This window comes from Choloepus didactylus, chromosome 13 (assembly GCF_015220235.1).
Source record: "Choloepus didactylus isolate mChoDid1 chromosome 13, mChoDid1.pri, whole genome shotgun sequence".
Lineage (NCBI taxonomy): Eukaryota > Metazoa > Chordata > Mammalia > Pilosa > Megalonychidae > Choloepus > Choloepus didactylus.
The window spans coordinates 58,176,007-58,198,364 of record NC_051319.1 but is presented as its reverse complement, the minus strand read 5'-3'; positions in this window follow the sequence as shown (position 1 = coordinate 58,198,364).

Sequence of the window (22,358 nt, the reverse complement as noted above, 5' to 3'; positions counted from 1 at the left end):
TTCCAGCAGCCAGCACCAGAACTCCACAATCTTTGAGGAAGACACATTGCCTTGTTCATGCCTCAGTTTTGAACTTCTCCTAATCTCAAAACAGTGAGCCAATAAATTTCCGTTGTTTCAGCCAACCCATTTTGTAGCGTTTGTCTTAGCAACCTGGGAAACTAAGACAAACAGCAATACCAAGAGTCCTTAATATAAACCAAAAAGTTCTTTGGTGAGATAAGATAGGTGTTTGTTCCTGATGAGACAGGCATATAAACCAGGACTTCCGGAGGACAGCTGTTCACTTATGGGACATCTGTCCCCCTGGTTTGTATGGTCCCTCAGACCTGGCATTTTCTGGAGCTTCCCCATCATACTTCAGACATGGGAATGCAGGGACTTGATGCCTGGATATCTATTTCTTTAGCCATGCTAAAAAGGCATTTCTTTGATCTTGCCACCAAGCAAGATAAGACTTTTAGAGCTCTATGAGCTCAGTCCCTTGCAGAATCTCTCCTCCTCACTGCTTATCAAAGCCACTACCCTTATTCAAGTTGCCCTTGAAGCAGCACTAATGGGTAAGCTTGGAGGGGTGCAACTTTATCTGATTATTTCATCAACAAAAGCAGAGTTATATAGGTATACATAGAGACAAAGATTGCCTTAGAAAGAAAGATGACAAATTAGACAGATAATAAATTGGGGCTAAAATAAATATAATGTTTTCAATTATGACAATCATATTATTTATATTGCTCTTTTGAAGGGTAGCCATTTATGATATAGAAAATATCATATATCTTAATTTTAATTATCAAAAGAATATGTTGCCTAATGTATCTATGAAGGTGAAATTAAAAAAAAAAAACTTGTGAAGTTCAAATATGACATGTTTGGGAGTGTTAATGAAACAGGTGATTTTAACATGCATTTTTAACTTGGGCAAGAGGATAATAAGTGCATTAGTGTCCTTCTTCCCTCCGTTTACCACCTGGGTATTTTAAATTTCTAGAATGATGTATATACATATAGATAATATGGTTTTAAGCTAATTTTAACAGGAATACTATATAACTATAAATATTCTAGTCCACTTTCCTAACAGATTATTCTTAAACTTCATCACCTTTCATCAAAGTCTAACCTTTGATCTGATTTTATGATACATGCACAGGCTTTTCCAAATAAAGAATGATTTTGAGTATTTCTTCCCTTCTGCTTTTCTTTGTAGGTTAAATTTAATTTATTCTGCTGATCGAATCTTGGGATTTAAATGACTTGACTTTCATTACTTAGACAATGCTGGCTGCTCTTATTGAATAGGTTATTTAAGGTGAAAGTTCAAGACTTATGGGGGCTGCCCATTAAAAAGGAGAGCAGAAAGTGGTTTGTAAAGGGTAAGAAACATTGCTTATTGCAACTAATTTCATCGTTTGTTCCAGAGATATTAGTGAAGTTGAGCTAGTGAAAACATCTTTTTTTCTCAAATGCTATATTTTTAAAATTACTGATGGTATGATAAGGATCATAGCTACCAGATTTAGCCAATTCAATTTAATTAGAAGTTTCGATTTTTATGCTGAATATACTTACTCCTAATATTTGTGAAATTAGGCTTGGGTTGAGAATTTCTATAACTGATTCCTTTCTTTGCCTGAGCTTTCAGAATATCCAGGAAACATATCTTCTGATTTTGAAAAATTGTTGTTTTTCCTGGGAAATTAGAAAATGTTAGTAGCTCAGCATTACTTCTCAGAAAAACCACAGAACATTAGAGTAGTTGCACATAGCTGAGTACAGAGATTAGCCAATTGCATTACCCACACATGCCTGCTTTTACTGAGAGAAACTTCTCTCTTCAGGGTGGGACAATAATATGATTGGTGATACAAGGCAGTAGCATCCTCAGTAAAGATAATAGCTTTGTTACTACCTATGTTTTGTAACAGTTGGAGATCTAAGTTGTTGTCTGCTTCCTTCTCACTTATATTTTTTCATTCTCTGGAGCATGAGTGTGTTATGACTAATAATTTACCTTTTAATTTGGGCCAAGGACACATTTGAGAGTCCAAGGAGGCACATTTAACATAGACAAGGGGAGCTAGCCTAAACTGGGAGGGTCTCAGGAGCACAGCTATGATCATCCTATCAAAGATCCACTCACACTTAAAATCCACCTGCATCCCACCATCAGACAGATTACTTTGATTCACAGGTCTTCTGATTTCTTAGTATGTTTGTGAGATATTCCAATTTGAAAGATTAGCTGATTTTAGGTTTATTTCAAGACAGGCAGCCAATATGGCCCCCTAGATTTATACGTGTTGGCTCTGAGTTCACATGTGTCTAGTTTGGTAATAATAAGAAATATTTATGACCTTTTATGTCAAGTGTGGCAGTTAGTACCTGTAAATTGCCTGATGCATTGTTTAACATTTCCAGATGGATCAGTGTTCAGCTGCTATAACTATAATTTCATGGTGTTTGATGTCCTATCATTCTTGAGAAATATTCTCTTCCAGGTGGTAATTTCTTTCCTTATCTCAAATTACAGTAACATTTCAGGCAAGCCAACAAATAGTGTATTATGAGTACCATTATGGAGAGGATTGTGGAAAGATGGAAGAGTAGGGAGATCCAGGACTCAGTCTTTGCCCCAAAACAACTATTAAACAGGCAGGAAATGTCTAAAGCAACTATTATGAAATTCTGGAAGCCAGAAGAACAATGTATAGAATCCAGGGAAGAGAAGGAAGAAGAGGTTAATAAATTATGGGAAAGAACAGTAAATTGCTCTCTCTATGTGGAGGCTACTTGTGCACTTCCCCACTCATGCATCAGGCTGTCCCAGGGTCCAGCCCTGACTAGCTCACTGGTGACAGAAAGAGACATAAAAATTCCCTTCCCCAAGAAAGGATTGGCACAGCTCAACATTGATCGTAGCTGTTGATCAGTGAACTGGGATTACTAGGGACCTGGCTCTGAGGACAGCAATTGTTTCAACCCACCACATACAAAGGTAGTGGCAGCCATTGTTTCAACACTTCCTGGACATGGGTGGTGGCCGTGGAGACTCAAGGATATGGCGCTTCCTCAGGGCTGCAAGGGACAGTTAGTTGAAGTGCTGCATTTACTGGGCAGGCCAGGAAAGCTCAGCTGTGGGGATCCATTGGAGAAGTTGTTTGCACCCTTCCTGATCCTCTCCATAGAGCACTTTGGAGCTGACCTGCAACCCTTCATGGGTCCCTGGCCTTGTTTTGAACTAGAAAAGACTGACTTGGGAAAGTTCTCCAGTGTGCCCTCCTCCCAGAATTTTCCCTCCAGCCTGAAACAATGAAAGGAATATAAAAAACTATAGAGGCAGACAGACTGGCACAAAGGCCAGCCAGCTTCAAACACCCAGGAGAGGGAAATCTTTCTACTGGGAAACAGAAGGGACAACCAAATTTCTGCAAATAAGAGAACTCCAAAACAACTAACAAGTGAAAGCCCAAGAGAAGACAGAGATGTAGGAAGACAGGGAAAGCCCTGCACACTCCATTTGCTTTGTGCAGACATTCTGAAGGTCAAGAAAATCTCTATCTTATCACCAGCTGTTTACAAAACCAAGAAACAGACACCTTAAGGAATAAATCCCAGAGTTAACATTTTAAAATATTAAAATGTACAGTATGCAACAAGAGTTCAAAAGAAATAGTAAATGATGGCCCATCCAAAGGAAGAGGATAAAAATACAGAAAACACCAATGAAGAAGATGAGAAAGTGGACATATCAAAAATTCATTTTAATATGATCTTAAAAACACTCAAGGAGATGAAGGAAAATACAGGGAAAGAAGTAAAGGATATCAGGAAAACAAAAAATGAGCAATATAAGAGTCTTATTAAGGAGATACAAATTAGAAATTTTAAAAAGTGAACTGAAGAGAACTACTGGCATTGAAGTTCTCAATAACTGAAATGAAAAATGTCCAAGATGGCTTCAAGAGCAGATTGGAGCTGGCAGAATAAAGAAGCTGTGAACTTGAAGACAAGATACTTGGAAAAGCAAAAATAGCCTAAAACAACTCTGGAACACCATCAAGCACACCAATGTATGCATTATGTGAGTCCCAGAAGAAGAAAGAGAGAAAGGGGGCAAGAGGAATATTTAAAGATATAATGACAGTGAACTCCCCAAATTTAGCAAAAAACATGAATATGCTCATCCAAGTAATTCAGAGAACACCAAACAGGATAAACTTGAAGAAAAATATACCCTGTCATATATTGATCACATGACTGAACGCAAAGGACAAGGAGAGCTCTGAACACTCAAGAGGAAAGCAGTGTGTTATGTACAAGGGAGGCCAAATTAGATCAAGTGCTGATTTCTCATCAGAAACTGTGGAGACGAGAAGACAGTATGTTGAAGCATTGGAAGAAAACAGCTGTCAGACAATAATTTTATATCCAGTGACATTTTCTTTCAAAAATCAGGGGGAGATTAAGACATTCTCAGATAAACAAAAATTGAGGGACTTCATTAGCACTAGACCTGCCATACAAGCAATACCAATAGGAGTTCCTCAGAAAGAAATGAAAGGACACTAGACAGTGGTTCAAAGCAGCATAAAGGAATAAAGACCTGTGGTAAAGGTAGCCATTTGGTTAATCATAAATGCCAGTATTATTATAGTGTATTATTTGGTATGTAACATCACCTCTTACTTCCTACAGGTGCTAAAATTCAGATGCATGAAAAGTAATGATAAAACTGTTTCTGGACATTCAACTGTACAAATATATATTTGGTAACAAGTACAAAAAATGTTTGGGGGACAGAGGAGGACAGGAAAAGTATATGCATGTGCCATTGAAGTTAAGTTGGTATCAAACCAAATATGATTGTTATATACTTAAGATGTTCAATTTTAACCCCATGGGTAATCACAAAGAAAATACATGAATAATATATCCAGATAGAAATTAGAAGGCACTCTATATGGAATGATATAAAAAATCAAATAAATATAAAAGTAAGAATTAATGGAAATAGAGGACAAAAAAGGCCTCTTACAAAAATGAAATAACAAAATGGCAGAAGAAAGTCCTGCATTTTCAGTAGTGACTTTAAATATAAATGGATTAAACTCTCCAGTCAAAAGGCAGAGATTGGCAGAATAGATAACTATATGCTGTGTACAGGAGACTCAACTTAAATTCAAAGATACAAGTAAGTTGAGAGTAAAAGGATAGAAAAAATATATACTATGCAAGTAGTAACCAAAAGAGAGTTGGGGTGGATATACTAATATCAGATGAAATAGACAAGTCAAAAAGTTGCAAGGAACAAAGACGGTTATTATATACTAATAAAGGGGAGAATTCAACTGGATGATGTAAAAATTATAAATATATATGCATCTAACAGCAGAGCCCCAAAATATATGAAGCAAATATTGACAGATTTGAAAGGAGAACTTGATACTTCTACATTAATTTTAGGAGACTATAACACACTACTTTCAATAATGGATGAACTATCTAGTCAGAAGATCAATAAGGAAGTATAGGACTATAAATCAACTAGACCAAACATACATGTATAGAATACTTCACCCAACAAAAACAGAATATACATTCCTCTCAAGTGCAGGTGATTCATTCTCCAGTATAGTCCATATGTTGGGTAACAAAACAAGTCTCAATAAATTCCAAAATACCGAAAGCATGCAATACATATTCTCTGACCAAAATGGAAGGAAGCAAGAAATCAATAACAAAGGGAGAAAGGGAAAATTCACAAATATGTGGAAATTAAACAACATAATCTTGAACAACAAATGGATTAAAGAGGAAATCAGAAGCTAAAGTAGGAAATATCTTGAGGCAAATGAAAATGAAAATACAACATAACAAAAAGTATGGGAGCAAATGCAGAGCTAAGAGGGAAATTTATAGTTTTAAATGCTCATGTTAAAAAAGAAGAAATACTCAAAACTGCAAGAACTGGAAAAGGAAGAGCATGTCAAATCCAAAGCTAACAGAAGAAAGGAAATAACAAAGATTAGAGCAGAGATAAATGAAATAGAGAAAAGTATATAATCAACCAAACCAAAAGTCAGTTCTTTGAAAAGATCAATAAAATTAACAAACCTTTAGCTAGACTCATAAACAAACAAACAAACAAAAAAAAATAGGCTACAAATAATGAAAATCAGAAATGAAAAGGAGGACATTACTACTGACCCAGCTGAAATAAAAAGGACTTTAAAAGGATACTGTGAACAACTATATGCCGATAAAATAGATGACCTTGATGAAATGGACAGATTCTTAGAAACATACAAATTACCTACACTGAAGTTCTCAATAAACCAATCACTATTAAAGAGATTGATTCGGTCATCAAAAATCTCTCCAAAAAGGAAAACCTAGGAGCAGATGACTTCACAGCGAAAATTTAGCAAACATTCCAAGAAGACTTTACTCCAGTTACACTCAAATTTTTCCAAGAAATTTCAGAGGAGTGAACACTCTCGAACCTATTCTATGAGGCAAATATCACCTTCATACCAAAGCTGAATAAAGATATCATAAGGAAAGAAAACTACAGATCAATGTCTCTTAGGAAGATAGGTGCAAAAATCCTGCACAAAATACAAACAAATCAAATCCAACAATATATTAAAAGCATTATTCACCATGATCAATAATTATATCCATGGTATGCAAGGTTGGTTCAACATAAGAGAATCAATTAACACAATACACAACATTTAACTGAATAAAGGGGAAAAACAACATGATCATCTCAACTGATGCAGAAAAGGCCTCCAACAAAATCCAGCACCCTTTCTTGATAAAAAACAAAACAAAATAAAACAACACCTAGAACACCAGGAATAGAAGAAAACTTCAACATGATAAAGAACATACATAAAAACCCCACAACTAACACCCTACTGAATGGTGAAAAATTAAAAGCTTTCCCTCAAAGATCAAAAACAAGACAAGGAAGCCTGCTGTCATCACTGTTATTCAACATTGTACTGGAAGTTCCTGCCAGAGCAATTAGGCAATAAAAAGAAACAAAGGCATGCAAGTTGGAAAGTGGGAAATAAAACATTTCCTCTTTGCACATGATATGATCATATATACAGAAAATCCTGAAAAATCCACAACCAAACCCCTAGAGCTATGAAATGAATTCTGCAAAATGGTGGGGTACAATATCAACACCAAAAAATGAACAATCAGAAGAAGAAATCAACAAAAAATATCCATTTAGATATAGCAATTAAAAGAATCAAATATCTAGGAATAAATCTAACCAAGGATTTAAAAACTTGTACACAGAAAACTGTAAAACATTGCTAAATGAAATCAAAGAATACCTAAATGCAAGGACATTTGTGCTCATGGACTGGAAGACTAAATATCATTAAGATGTCAATCCTAACCAAAGCAATTTATAGATTCAATGCAATCGTGATCAAAATACCAACAACCTTCATTTCAGAGATGAGAAAGCCAATCATCAACTTTATATGGAAGAGTAAGGGACCCTGAATAGCTAAAGCTGCTTGAAAAAGAAGAATGCAGTTGGAGGACTTCCATTTCCTGATCTTAAAACTTTTTGCAAAGCTACTGTAATCAAAAGAACATGGTACTGAGAAGGAAAGATACAGATCAATGGGATGGAATCAGGAGCTAAGATCATCCCTCACATTTCTTGGCAACTGATTTTTGACAAGGGAGCAAAGACCCCCTCAATTAGGAAAGAATAGTCTCTTCAAACAAATGGTTCTGGAAAAACTGGATCTCCATTCACACACAAAAAAGGAGGACACTGTACCTCATACATTATGCAAAATCACTTCAAAATTAATCAAGTACCTAAATATAAGATCTAGAAATATCAAAATCCCAGAAGAAAATGTAGCAGACCATCTTCCAAACCTTGTAGTAGACAATGGTATCTTAGACTTTACATCCAAAGTTCAAGCAACAAAAGAAAGATTGATAAATGAGACCTCATCATTTTTAAATTTGATTTTTTTTTCCCTCAAAGGACTTTATCTTGAAAGTAAAATGACAATGTGGACAATGGGAGAAAATATTTGGAAACCATATATCTGATAAAGGTTTGATATCCAGAATAAAGAAATCCTTCAACTTAACAACAAAAAGAAAAACAACCCAATTTTAAAATGGGCACAACACTTAATACATATCTCTGAAGAATCTGTACAAATGGCCAAAAAGCACAGGAAAAGATGCTCAACATCATTAGCCATCAGGGAAATGCAAATCAAAACCACATTGAGGTACCATTTTGCACCCATTAGAATGGCTGCTTAAAAAAAAAACAAAAAAAAAAAAAACAGAAAATAATAAATGTTGGAGACGATACAGAGAAGTAGGAACACTCATTCATTGTTGGTGGGAATGTAAATTGGTGCAGCCACTGTGGAAAACAGTTTGGCAGTTCCTCAGAAAACTAAGTATAGAACTAGCAAATGACTGGGCAGTCCCACAACTAGATGTATTCTCAAAAGAAGTAAGAACAGGGACTTGAACAGGTATCTTCACAGATGTTCATAGCAGCATTGTTTACAATTGCCAAAAGATGGAAGCAACCCAAGTTTCCATCAATGACAAATGGATCAACAAAATGTGGTAAATACATACAATGGAATATTATTCGGCCATAAAAAGGAATGAGGTCCTGATACATGAAACAACATGGATGAAACCTGAAGACATGACATTGAGTGAAATAAGCTAGACACAAAAGGAAAAATATTGTATGATCTCACTGATTGGAAACAATTAGTACCAGCAAACTCATAGAGTCAGAATCTAGAATATAGTTTACCATGTAACAGGATAGTGATAGGGAATGGGAAGTTAAGGCCTAAAATGTACAGAGTTCCTCTATGGAATGATGGGAATGTTTTGGCAATGGATGGTGTTGATGGTGGCACAATATTGTGAACATAATTAACATTCCTGAAATACATATCTAAATGTTATTAAAGGGGGAATGCTAGCTACTATACATGGCAACAGAATAAAAATTAAAAAAAAAAAAATCCATGGAACTACAGTACACAATGAATCTTATTAAATCATTGACTATAGTTAATAGTACAATTATAAAAATAAGCTATAATCAATATAACAAACACTCCACAGCAATGCAAGGTATTAATAATAGTGTCTTATATGAGAATCCTGTATGTTATGCATATAAATACACAACTTCTTTAATAGAGAAAAAAATATTACCCTTATGGTACCAAAAGACTAAGAGGTGGAAAAATGCCCCACTTGCTTTTGCCATTGAACCCATTTTTACCCTGCGTACTGAATGAGTTAGGTCAAAAGTCGATGGTAAAATTTTGTTTTGTCCTATTAATTTTCACTACTGTGAGGCAATATAAAATTGGACGCTGCAGTTGAATGTCATTGTTTTGTCTCCTCTTTTTCTGGTATCAGCTCAGGTATCATTTCATCAGAGGTACCTTCCCTGGGCACCCTTTCTAATGTGGCCTTTTTATTTAATCTCTGAAAACAGACATCATTTAATTTCAAATATAAATCTCCTTCAAGTTGTGTAATCAAATATTAAGTTTGTTTATTTGCTAATTTTATGTAATTTCCAAAAAGTATTTAACCCTATGAAAGCCAGGGAAGAGGTGTGGGTAGGGATGTGGAGACCCTATTTGTTTAGTTCTTGAAATATAGTAGCAACTCAATAATAAGTGTGAAGTGAATACATAAATGATTAAATGAATAAATGAATGTGATGTCTTCCAGTTCAGGAACTTACTTACTTGAGATACTTCACTTTCTGAAAGACAAAATTGCCATGAGAACTTTATGCAGATTTTCCTTCCTTTGCAACCCACCCTTCCCCTTTCATTTCCATTATATTGCAGAAGCCAAACATCAAAATTCCAGTCATTCCACCATTCTCTTATAGAGAGTCTTCTGCTTCTATCGACCCAGCTTCTGATCACAGCTGATTGACAGATATGAGTCCAAAAGGAAATTCATCTATATATTTTCCAGTGACCTAGCTGGTGGGTGAATGTCAAGGTTCTGCCCAAATAAGGAACATAGAGAGGGAAACCAGGTGAGTTGGTTTAAGTGGGAGAATAAAGGGAACAAGTTGATTGTTACTACAAGGAGCAGATCAGACAAAGAGCAATGGAATCCAGCTGCTGAAGGGTTCATAAAATAATCTGTTCAGCAGAACTTCCATGGATTCTTGAAATTTCCAGGGAGGTGTGGTTATCCTGCAGCTACTGGGCTTCCTGAATGGCTTAGGTGTGTGTCTTTTACTGGCTTTCTCTGAGGCTTGACCTATGCAGTCCTGACGTGTCCTTACAATAGATTTTCTATTATTAAAATAATCTAAATGAGTCTTTGTTTCTCATAAACAGAAGAGTCTTATATAATCCCAAGTAATATAAAATGCAAAAAAAAATGTCTGATTTAAAAATTATTTTTGTAGCTTGCATGTGATAAATGACCTGTGAAACATTAGAGTATTAAAATATTTTTAAAAAATTTCCTGTCATATTGTCAGATGGCTGGAAAGTGACCATACAAACCTTATTTCACATTGATCAAGGGAGAAGGTGAATATCATTCCCCAGGTGCACCCAATGAATCAAGGACAACAGTTTCCTATTTCCTATTTTTCCTCTGCTTTCTTCTGTCTCCTCCCTTCTTCTTCCTCTCCTCCCCATTCTTGTTCTTGTTCTTGTTCTTCTCTTTCCCCTTTCCTCTAATTTTCCTCCTCCTCTTCCTCCTGCTTCTCTCTCTCTCATTCTCTTTCCACCTTATTGAAATAGTGCCACCATTGGGCCTCAATAGCATAAGTGGATTAGTAGTCAAGAATAAGTGTTATGATGTTCAGAATCCCAGGCTAGTATTTACAGAAATATTTAATCTAGATAGTGTTGATGTACATAAGAACTTACATGCAAAATTTGTTGCAGGAAATTTCATACTCAGAAAATTGACAGTATATAACATATATATATGTTTAATGTATGTCCTTGCATGTATTGTGAATAATTAATTACTGGATCTTAATTATAAACTTGATGACACTAATTCATAACCTTTTTTTTGAAAGTGTACTTTTGATTTTTGATAGTAGACTTGAAACAGCTTAACGGAGCAATCTTATTTACAAAGAAAATTGCCATGTATCAGATTTGTATACATGTGTAAGAAATTATTTTTCAAAAAGGAGTACTTTAAAGACATGTAATAACTACTATGTTTTATCACCATAGCTATCATTATAATGACAAGATTGAAAACTCACCAGAAGCAAGACTTGTAAGTGTAGCTCATAAAGGTAAATAACTATAATTAATTATGGTTACATTCATATTTTATATGCTAAAAAACTCAAGATTTTAAAACTTTATATTGTTTGTTATTAAAATTAAGCAATTCATAACACAGCATTTTAAATTTTATAGATAAATGAATCTCTATAAAGGTTTTTCTTCAAGTTGATTAAAAATGGTTTATTCTATTTCTGGGTCACTTACTAAAACTTAGGATTCATACATAGACATAATGTAGGAAATCCTTTTGTTGTTTATGAGTCTCCAAATCAATGGTGAATTCATAAAATGTCTGTCTGCCAATGGGATACAAAATTAAATTCATCAATTGAAGGGCTTTTAATCCAATTAAATGGAAAATGAATTGTCCTTTATTTATTTATTTGTATACTCACTATATTGTGTACCATACCATGAGCCATTATTTGTCACAAAGTTTTCAAGTTTCATTTTTCCACTAGCATTTTACTGACTAAACCAATCATTTTCAGTAGCAACCATCAATATAAAAGTTGAAGTAGGCTCCATTCCATTTAAACATTTAATTTCAAAGGTTGGATTGAACTATTTTGCAAAAGACTATGCTATTGGGTGTTATTGTTCACAGATAAACTATTAAAAAAAAAAGGGCTGTGATTAGATGTTCCTTCACTACAGTTATCAGTTCCTTTTAAAGCCAATTTCGTACATTTGATTCTGCCCCTTACAAACTCTGTCCATTGGCAAATCATGTGATAAGCAACCATAAGTGCCTGTTTCTGCATCTTCCAGACCAGCCAGTGCTCTCCCACTCCACTCATCTCTGCCATCCCCATTCCCACTCCACACCCAAAACCCACAGAAATTATTCTCTGTGGGGAACTGAGTCTTCCATGTTGCCTGAGGCATATCTGGGGTGGTGGCTTAGAACGCTGAGCCACAGGCCTGCATAGAATGTCATGCAGGCCCACCCTGTAAAGATGTGTGTCTTGTGACTACTATTGTCTTAAACCTAGATTGTATGCACCTGATGTAAATATACCTGATGTAAACATAAGTATCTGGTGGGCTCTTCCCCACCTGAGCACCTTTAGCATATATACCTGATCTTCTGAAATAAATAGCTGGAGCAAGGCTGCATTGTCGTCCACTTAACACGAGATGCATGTGGGCCCCCTGCTCCCTTAATTCTTAGCTTTGTGTCCGTGTCTCATTCCTGTGTCGCCCTGTCAGCAATAATTCTCCCCAGAGAAAACAGGGTGTCCTTTTAATAAATATAGATCAGTTATCACCTGCTGCTTTAAATCCTCCAAAGACTTCTCATTATAATTAGAATGAAATACTGAGTTTTTGTGTGGTGTACATGGCCCTCCGTGATCTACCCCTGCCTATCCCTTCAGCCTCATCTCCTACCAATCTGCAACATGTTCATTCCATAGGCTCCACCTATAACAGTTGTCACTTGAACTTACCCAGCACTTCCCTGCCTCAAGGGGCCTTGGGATTTTTGTTCCCTATACAAAAATGTTTGACTCCAGATTTGTGCTTTGCTGGCTTCTGCTGTAATTCAGGTCTCAGTTCAAATGTTACTTTCTCATAGAGATCTCAGAAACTACTTATCTAACTCCCAACCCTGTCATTTTCTATCTCATTAACTTATTTAATGAACTTTATTGCATATATTCCTATCTCTAGATATCCTATTTATTTGATTACTTGTGCATTGTTTTCCCCATACCCTACAAAGATGTAACGAATACTGGTTAGTGTTAGATGAAAGAAAAAATGAATAAATGACTGAATGCTTCTCTTATTCTAGGTTTTTTACAATTTTCAATTTTCTGTTAATTTTACTTCTTACATCATCAACAATTCTTCAGGTACCTTTGTTGGCAACCCTGTTTGGGCTTGTTCTCTGTGCATCTGACTTTGACATGTCTCTGGTCCATAACCTCAGTGCAACATATCCCTGTAAAGGGTGAGGGTATCCTTGGAATATGCTTTTGTGGCCTGGCAGCATAAACAGGAGGGTCCAAATCTCACAGTTCCCACCAAAAAAGGAGAGGGGGAATTGATCTCTTTGCAATTATTTTTGATTGATCCTAAAGGGTAAACTAGGATATATCAAGCTCAATTTTTCCTCATCTGGGAAATATGCAGTTATAAAGCCTCTGCTGGAGCCAGCTAACACTGGCTTGCACGAGCCAGTTGCTACGTATTCAGGAATTTTGAGAGCCATTTGTTAAACTGACACAGTAGAAGTATTTACACCACAGAAATTGCAGAAACTGACAAGTACCACAAATCAGAGCTTCCTGCCCCCTAAGAAATACAGTTTATCAGCCCACCACTGAATATATTATACTTTCTATCACTATCTTAAGGTGATTTTTGCAATGGTGTGAGGGTGAATGCACTCATTATCTCAAGAAATAGATGAGGTAAAGTAGATAAGAACTTCTGTTTTGTTGAGGACATGTCTAAAGACCATATACTCTAAAATCTGAGTTGTTATCCTTATAAAATTCCAGTGGCCACAGGACTTACTCTTAAAATGGTCTAAACATTCCTGTATTGGTAAGGTATAGGAGGATGGGAAGTAAAGTTCAAGTTTTATATTAATCCTATGGGATTGCCATTGGTGTTTTGAAATACCCTGCTCTGACATAAAGTATTGGTGCAGGACAATAGTCACAAAAGGTAAGGAGGCACATGACTTTAGCCACCAAATCTTGGGGCTTAAAGCGATAGAGTCAGCAGTATACTGTGAATCTCGCCTAATAGCCAGCCTCTCTAGCATTTTAATAAATCTGAGCTTTTGTTTCACCCAGTTAGAAAATTTTCATTGTTCATTCAGTGTCAGTATACAATGGCAGCAGAGGTGTTAGGAAATTGGTATGGTGTTTAACAGCTAAGGAAAAAGGTGGAGTTTCCTGTAGATACCAGGGGAGAAAACTATGAGTTTCGGGGAAGTCCTTCAGCCCAATATTCTTACATTGTATGGAGAACTAAGCCCTGCTGGCTTGCTATTCTCAGCATTTCTCTACCTCCCCAAACTAGACCCTCATTAATCCCATTTGCAAGTAAGGAGTGCTTTAGTTTCTGAACATGATTTCTATTCTCCCATATGAGTGAGCGAAAGAATTCTAGCCCAGCACATGGATTTCAGAATAGTAATTTTACCACCTTTCAACACCGACCTTGGCACCTTAGTGCAAATGATTAGAATTCTGACTTGATCACTGGGCTCAGGCCCCATCTGGGAAGATACCCACCTCCACAGTAACTCCAGAGGTTGGATCTTGCTTTTGCTAGCTCTCCCTTTCCCACTTATTCTAGGCACTGATTTTATTTTCCCCTTCCACTTTCCTGTAAGATGATGTAACCTATCCTTTTTGAGAATACTTATGCCAGACGTGATGAAAGTCTAAGTAACTGTAATTTTGGTAATTCTGTCAGGCAAATACCATTATGCTTGATTGGCTATGAAGGGCAATTATTTCTCCAAATGGGCAGAGTTGTCCTCCTCACCCAAACACACAATCAATATATAGGTGAAATATGATGGCAAATTTGCTCACCCTTGTACCCAAAGGACTTCACACAGCCCTTATTACAAATTAATCAATTAATAAACTTGGTTGGATACATGAACAAATGAATTTCTAAAGAAGAGAAGAGGGGCAGTCTCCATTTTGTTTTCTGTAAATTATTAGCATTACTTCAGACATAAAAGTATACACTAACCTCATTAGGTTTAGAATATGAAGATATATCTGGCATTTCACCCAGAAACCTTTCTTTAGACTCTTTCTTTATAATATGGTCAGAAAAACTGAATGTGCTCTGCCTCTTATGCTGTGGCCTGGGTAAATAAGGACTTGTCTTCCAGCTCATAGTAGTTTCGGGATAAAAGTGTGTAATTTCTGGATGAGCCAGGGCAATCTTAAATAGAGAGTAAGGACCATCAAATTAAAAGTATGGGAGAAATGGTGTAATATCCTCATCCAAAATAGGGGTTCTGGCCTTAGTACTGCTGGGGACAGACTCAGCTGGAATAATAGGAAATGGAGAATCAGCATGGGGCAAAGAAACCAGCACAGGGTAAAAAACAAGACCGATTTTGATTCTGCCTCTATCATTCACTAAGATATGTGGATTTAAGCCAATCATATAGCTTTATTTGGAAATCAGTTGTCTTACTGTAGAATAGACATGAATATTTGTTGAAGGGATTACAAGAAAAAATGTTTGAATATAACCTAATAATGTACTTTAAGATTTATTCATTTTTTCAACCATTATTTATGGAGTATAAGATTGTAAAACAGATTTGCAAATAGTATTATAAAATATAATTGTGTTGCATCTACACATACTGTGTGATTTTGCAGCTATATTATTTCCATTGTCCCTGAGCAGTAGAATGGAACAGCAAGGTAGAAAGAGTTACTTGACTGCTGTCTTGGTTTCCTTGATTTCCTGAGTCAGATTAACAATGGGGATTTATTAGTTCACAGTTTCAGAGACTATAAGATGTGCCTTCATCTGGGGTTGGTAGTGTTGTTCTGGTTGGCTGGCAAACTTCTGGTTCCTTGGCTTTTCCATCACATGTCAATGCATGGCAGCATCTTCCTTCTCTTCTGGGCTCCGTAGACTTCCAGCTTCTTTTCCCTGGTGGCTTTCTCTCTGTCTGAATTTCACTTTGCTTATAAAGGATTTGAATTAAGATTAAAGCCCAACCTGATTCAGTTGGCTGCACTTTAACTAAAAATATCATCTTCAAAAGGTCCTGTTTACAACAGGTTCACAACCACAGGTATAGATTAAGCGTAAGAACATTCTTCTTTCTAGAGTACATAATTCAACCTACCACAACTGCCAATAGCCAACCTTCAGTTGGCTTCAGCCTGGACAGCAGGAGTTAGAGAGAACATTGTAAAAACAATAAGTGGAAACCGTTTTGTTTTGTTTTGTTTTCTTCTTTTCTTTTCACTTTAATTGGCTTTGTGTACTTCAGTGTTGTGGAAATTGTTAGAAATTATATGGCTGTCAAAACTGAAATAAAAGGATATTTGTCCATCAATGTAAATATTATTCAAAAATTAAGGTTTTCCATTTTGAGCCCAAATGGCAGGAAATTTTGCCCAAATATTGGGAAGTTCAGAGAATTTCTTTTAGCAACTTCTTTTCAGGGCTTTAAAAGAAAATAAAACAGAAAGTGTTGGCTGGAGTAGAAAAAATTCCTTGCCAAGTTGTGTCCACAAATCCCCTCAGCTTTTCTATAACTTAATCACTTTCTGCTTTGTGTTTGCTTTATCACCTGCCTACATGGTTTGAATGTAAAAATAGTAATGCTTGATAATACAAAGAACACAAAGGAATTTTTACAAGACCCTCACTGCCTTTTTATCTGAAAACTGGACTATACTTTTTCCTGAAAGTGAATTGTGGCTTTAAGAGGTTTTCAAGGTAAAAAAATGATTTAACTTTAATTTTTATATGTTTGGATGGCTTACTTCTATGGATTTAGGTTTCTGCCTTTCAGCCAGTCCTGAAAACCTTTTGAATAAGTCAGAGAAAAATAATTCCTAATACATTCTGCCACAATTTCACACCAAAGAGATTTCAGTTGATTGCTTAAGGAAAATAAAATATGGACCTCTTCTGTCAATTAGTCTATGTTGATAAAGGTGGGCTGACAGATCTGTGTTTCAAGGGCCACTGTAGATGAAAGCACACCTGAATTTCTCCTTTAAATCTGCTCTTACATATCTATCTTCTAAAGAAATATTTACCTTGGGAATGTTTATTAGAAATCCCTATAGTTTTGACAATTATTCTGAAGACCAGAAATAATTCTATATAGGTCAGAAGCTAATCTGCAAAAAATGTACCATACGCTGTTTTTGAAATCTGCTGCATAAGCTCAAAGACATTTAAATCCCAGGATATATCTCAAAATGGGCTTCACATGCACAAGTTAGTAAGTTACAGAAATGAGTTCAGAGAAACATTCTTATTTCTTGTATGAGTCCCAGGTCTCTCAAGAGAAACTGAATAATGAAGAAGATATGGACTCATGTTGCAGATCAGTCTTTTAAAAGAATAAGAGATCTATATGGAATAGACTTTAGTCAATAAAATATTTCCTCTTCCTCATTCTCCAGCTTTTTCCTTTTTCTCACCTAACCACTGATTTATTTTAGTTCTTGTGAAAAGTAAACAGCAAATATAAAGAATGACAGGAATTCAATCTATAATTGAGGCTTGGGATTTAGTACAGGGTATTCAGCCACCTGTCATGTCCTGGTTTCAAAACAGACTAGGATTGATATCTCTGCATTATGTTAGGGAGACACAATATTCTGAGCCAAAGGGTAATTCAAAATATCCTATTTTGCATTTCTTGCTTGTTTTCTGGTTTATTTTATACTCTGCTTGTGCTGCCTTCTCTTCCCCACCTAACACCCCTGTCTCTCTCACAACCCCTCCACACTCCTACCCCCAATCCCCATATAAATATTTAATTATTAGCATAAACTACAAAGTGAAAAAGCAAAAGTCTTAGTGATCAACGTTTAACAAAATCCATTCATGGCCCATCTCAGATTTTACCCTAAGGATTCAAACTCTGAAGAGTTAAAAATATCATCTATAAAAGTGGGGATTTTTTATAAGTTTACTTAAAGATCTAAGGAATTAATGAACACTATGTATGTGTACTATATGCACATTTTACCAAATTTTAAAATTTGATGAACATTTCAAAAATAAAAATGATGAACCAAAGCTTAGAGATAATTAAATCAACTTTTTAAAAAGAAAGAGCAATAAAATAAATATTTACTATGCATTTTCTTTAAATTATTATGCAAATGTCCCTTACAAAACTCTAACCTTGGGGAAATTATGGTAGTCTTATGAACTGCAGATTATAATGGCCCACAACAGAGTAGAGAATAAAAGCTTATTCCAGAGTGGGTACGGTATATGTCAGGCATACTATTCATGGCAAAAGCATTTTCAGCAATTTCATTAGTCTTTTCTTATAGGAATCTGAGCATGCAGACCATGCTAATCCAAACTTTTCACACAGACATATTTAAATCAATTCTATTGAAAAATTATTATTGTAGAATGTTGATTTATTTTCTTTATTTTATTAGTTACTAGGAATGATTCCTCACAATGGAATTTTGGTATAACCTGTCTCAATTTTTTTTTCACTAAGAATAGAAGGAGGTAATCTTGTTCCCCTCTATTCTGTGTTAATTTATATATCTTTCCCTCCAGCCCTTGGGTATGGCCCAATCTCTAATCCCAAGGTATGTACACAGTGGCTGACTTCAACTTTTTTGTTTCTGGGTCTGAGAATCTGTCCAAAGAAATGTGTAGTTTTTCAATCATGAGAAAATCAACTATAGGATAAAGTGTCATGTTATAATATATTAGTTTAAATAGAATATTTAGTAGTCTCCAAAAAAATTCTGTTCAATTTAACATAGCAAGGTAAGTCATGAAATCATGAAATTTTGTGTATCATGCACAGATCCAGACAAACCTTATATGTAAAGCTCTAGGGAAAGGTTAGACTGTAGTGGGAGTTTCATTAAATGATCTCCTTCCTGTCTGGTCATGACTGAAGTTTTCAAAAACTAATTTATCAGGGAGATCTAAGATGGCAGCATAGAGAGGAGTGGAAGCTAAGTAGTCCCCCTGGAACAACTGAAAAAAAAACCAGAAACAACTAGTATACAATCCAGAATAACTACAAGAGGACAGACGTGAACATCCAATCATCATACACCAACCTGATTTGGGAGGAATGCCCGAGATCACAGCACAAAATCTAAGTAAGAACTGCAGATCCAAATCGGGAGACCCCTCCCCCATAGCCCGAGCTACAAAGCCTCCTGGTGCCAGAGAGACGCTTTCTCCCAGTGAGTGAATATAGCTCAGCTGAGCTCCAACTGGGGTTTTAATTAGCGAATGTGAACTGCTCACTACGAGGTGCAAATCCCCAACAAGTAGACAGAGGCTTTGGGTAATGACTAACCTTGAAAAGCCGCAGGGTCTCCTCGGACTAGCTCTGTTCCTTTTCAACTCAGTGGAGAAAGCCTCGGCCATTTTGAGTTCCCAGTTCTGTGACCCAGACAAGGGTGTGGAACAGGCAGAGAGAGACCATTGAAATGCTAATGACTTCCCCCTAAGGCATCCATATTCTCTAAAGAGGAAAGGGGTGGGGCCCAGCTTTACTGCCTGCCTTTCATTCAGAACTTACACCAGTCAAGAATTATAGGCTAATCTTTGCATCAGGCAGACAGCCTCCCTGCACAGCCCAGCAGCCTGGGGCTTAGCTTGAGGGACTACATGCACAGCCTTCCCTCAGCAGAGGTCCTGGAAGATCACAGCTGAGAAGGAGGGCCCACTTGGAAAACCCAGGGATGCTATGTCAATGCCAGTGGTATGTGGGTCAGTGACAGAAAATCTGGGGCAAAACTGAAATGAAGGCTTAGGCTCTTGTGGTGGCCTTGAATCTCTGGGAACCTGGGGGATTTGAATATCAAAGCTGCGCTTCCTCTCTGGCCACCCGTACACGCGCCCCACATTCAGGGCGGACTGCTCCAGCAACACACCCAAACTGAGTTCTTCAACTGAACCCCACAAGAATCATTTCCCCACACACCACAGAGACAGAGTTGGGGAGAACTGACTGGAGGTGTATAGGTGACTTGCAGAGAGCATCTGCTGGTTACTTAGAGAAAGTGTATGCCAAGAAACTGTGTTTCTGAAAAATTAGATCGGTATCTTTTTTTTTACAACTTGAAAGAATCCTATCAAGCAAAGCAAATGCCAAGAGGCCAAAAACAACAGAAAATCTTAATGCATATGATAAAACCAGATGATATGGAGAATCCAACTCCAAACTCCGAAATCAAAATATCAGAAGAAGCATAGTACTTAGCAAAATCAATCAAAGAACTACAATCGAGGAATGAAAACATGGCAAAGGATTTAAAGGACATCAAGAAGAGCATGGCCCAGGATATAAGTGACATAAAGAAGACCCTAGAAGAGCATAAAGAAGACATTGCAAGAGTAAATAAAAAAAATAGAAGATCTCATGGAAATAAAAGAAACTGTTGGCCAATTTAAAAAGACTCTGGATAGTCACAATACAAGATTAGAGGAAGTTGAACAATGTCTCAGTGTCCTAGAAGTCCACAGAACAGAAAATGAAAGAACAAAAGAAAGAATGGAGTAAAAAATTGAAAAAATCAAAATGGATCTCAGGGATACGATAGATAAAATAAAATGTCCAAACTTAAGACTCATTGTTGTCCCAGAAGGGGAAGAGAAGGATAAAGGTCTAGAAAGAGTATTCAAAGAAATTGTTGGGGAAAACTTCCCCAACCTTCTACACAATATAAATACACAAAGCATAAATGCCCAGCAAACTCCAAGTAGAATAAATCCAAATAAACCCACTCCAAGACATATTCTGATCAGACTCTCAAGTACTGAAGAGAAAGAGCAAGTTCTGAAAGCAGCAAGAGAGAAGCAATTCACCACATACAAAGGAAACAAATAAGACTAAGTTGTGACTACTCAGTGGCCATCATGGAGGCGAGAAGGCAGTGGCATGACATATTTAAAATTCTGAGAGAGAAAAACTTCCAACCAAGAATACTTTATTCAGCAAAACTCTCCTTCAAATTTGAGGGAGAGCTTAAATTTTTCACAGACAAACAAATGCTGAGAGACTTTGCCAATAAAAGACCTACCCTACTTCAGATTCTAAAATGAGCCCTACCAACAGAGAAACAAAGAAAGGAGAAGGAGATATAGAGAATTTTGACAGACATATATAGTACCTTACATCCCAGAGCACCAGGACACTCATTTTTCTCTAGTGATCAAGGATCTTTCTCCAGAAGGGACCATAAGCTGGGACATAAAACAAGCCTCAAGAAATTAAAAAAAAAAAAAAAAATTGAATATACTCAAAGCACGTTCTCCAACCACAATGGAATACAAGTAGAAGTCAATAATTTTTTAACTGTAACTCCACTATTTACTTCCTGCATGATATAAATTACATGAACTCTAATGACAAATCAGTGGTTTTGAACTCAGTGTAAAATATGTAATTTTAGACAACTATATAAAGGTGGGGGAATGAAGGAGTATAGGAACATAGTTTATGTGTCCTATTGAAGTGAAAGTGGTATCAAAGAAAAACCACATTGTTATGGATTTAAGAGGTTAATTTTAACCCCCACAGCAAACACAAAGAAATTAGCAGAGAATATAACCACAGAGATGAAATGTAGAGTTTGGATTAATATAAATGGGGGAAGGGGCAATGGGGAGTTAAGAAAGGAGTGTAGGGTTGCTGTTTGAGGTGAAGGGAAATTTCTAGTAATGGATGGTGGGGAAAGAGCATTACAACATTCTAAATATGATTAATCCCACTAATGGAAGGCTAGGGAGGGGGTGGAGTGGGAAGATTTAGGCAGTATATATGTTTCCACAACTGAAAAAAAAAAAAAAAAAGTCTAACTAGATGACGATTGAATGCCAAGGATGAACTTGGATGGGATTGGAGGATAGAGGACAGGTGGCTCAAAGGGACACAGTTGAGACATAAGGTAAAGGAAATATAGAATGTAAGCTTTGTATCATTGTTGAATCTCTTGTACTTTGTAGCAGCGCTTAATGGGATTGCATAAAAGAATGTTCTTGTTCATGGGAAGTGTATACATGGATTATAGTGTATGTTCAAGGATGTGTGCAGCTAGCTCTCATATTTTCAGAAGACAGAGCAATAGATGATGGATGATAGATAGGGAGGGAGGAAGGGAGGGAGGGAAAGAAATAGCGACGTGACAGCATGTTAAAGTTGGTGAATTGAGCTATCAGGGGAAGGGGGTCAGGGTATGATGGAATTCTTTGTATGGGGTTAGTATTGTTTTTGCAACTGTTCCTATAACTTTGAATTTATTTCAAAATAAAAAAAGAAACAAAAATAAA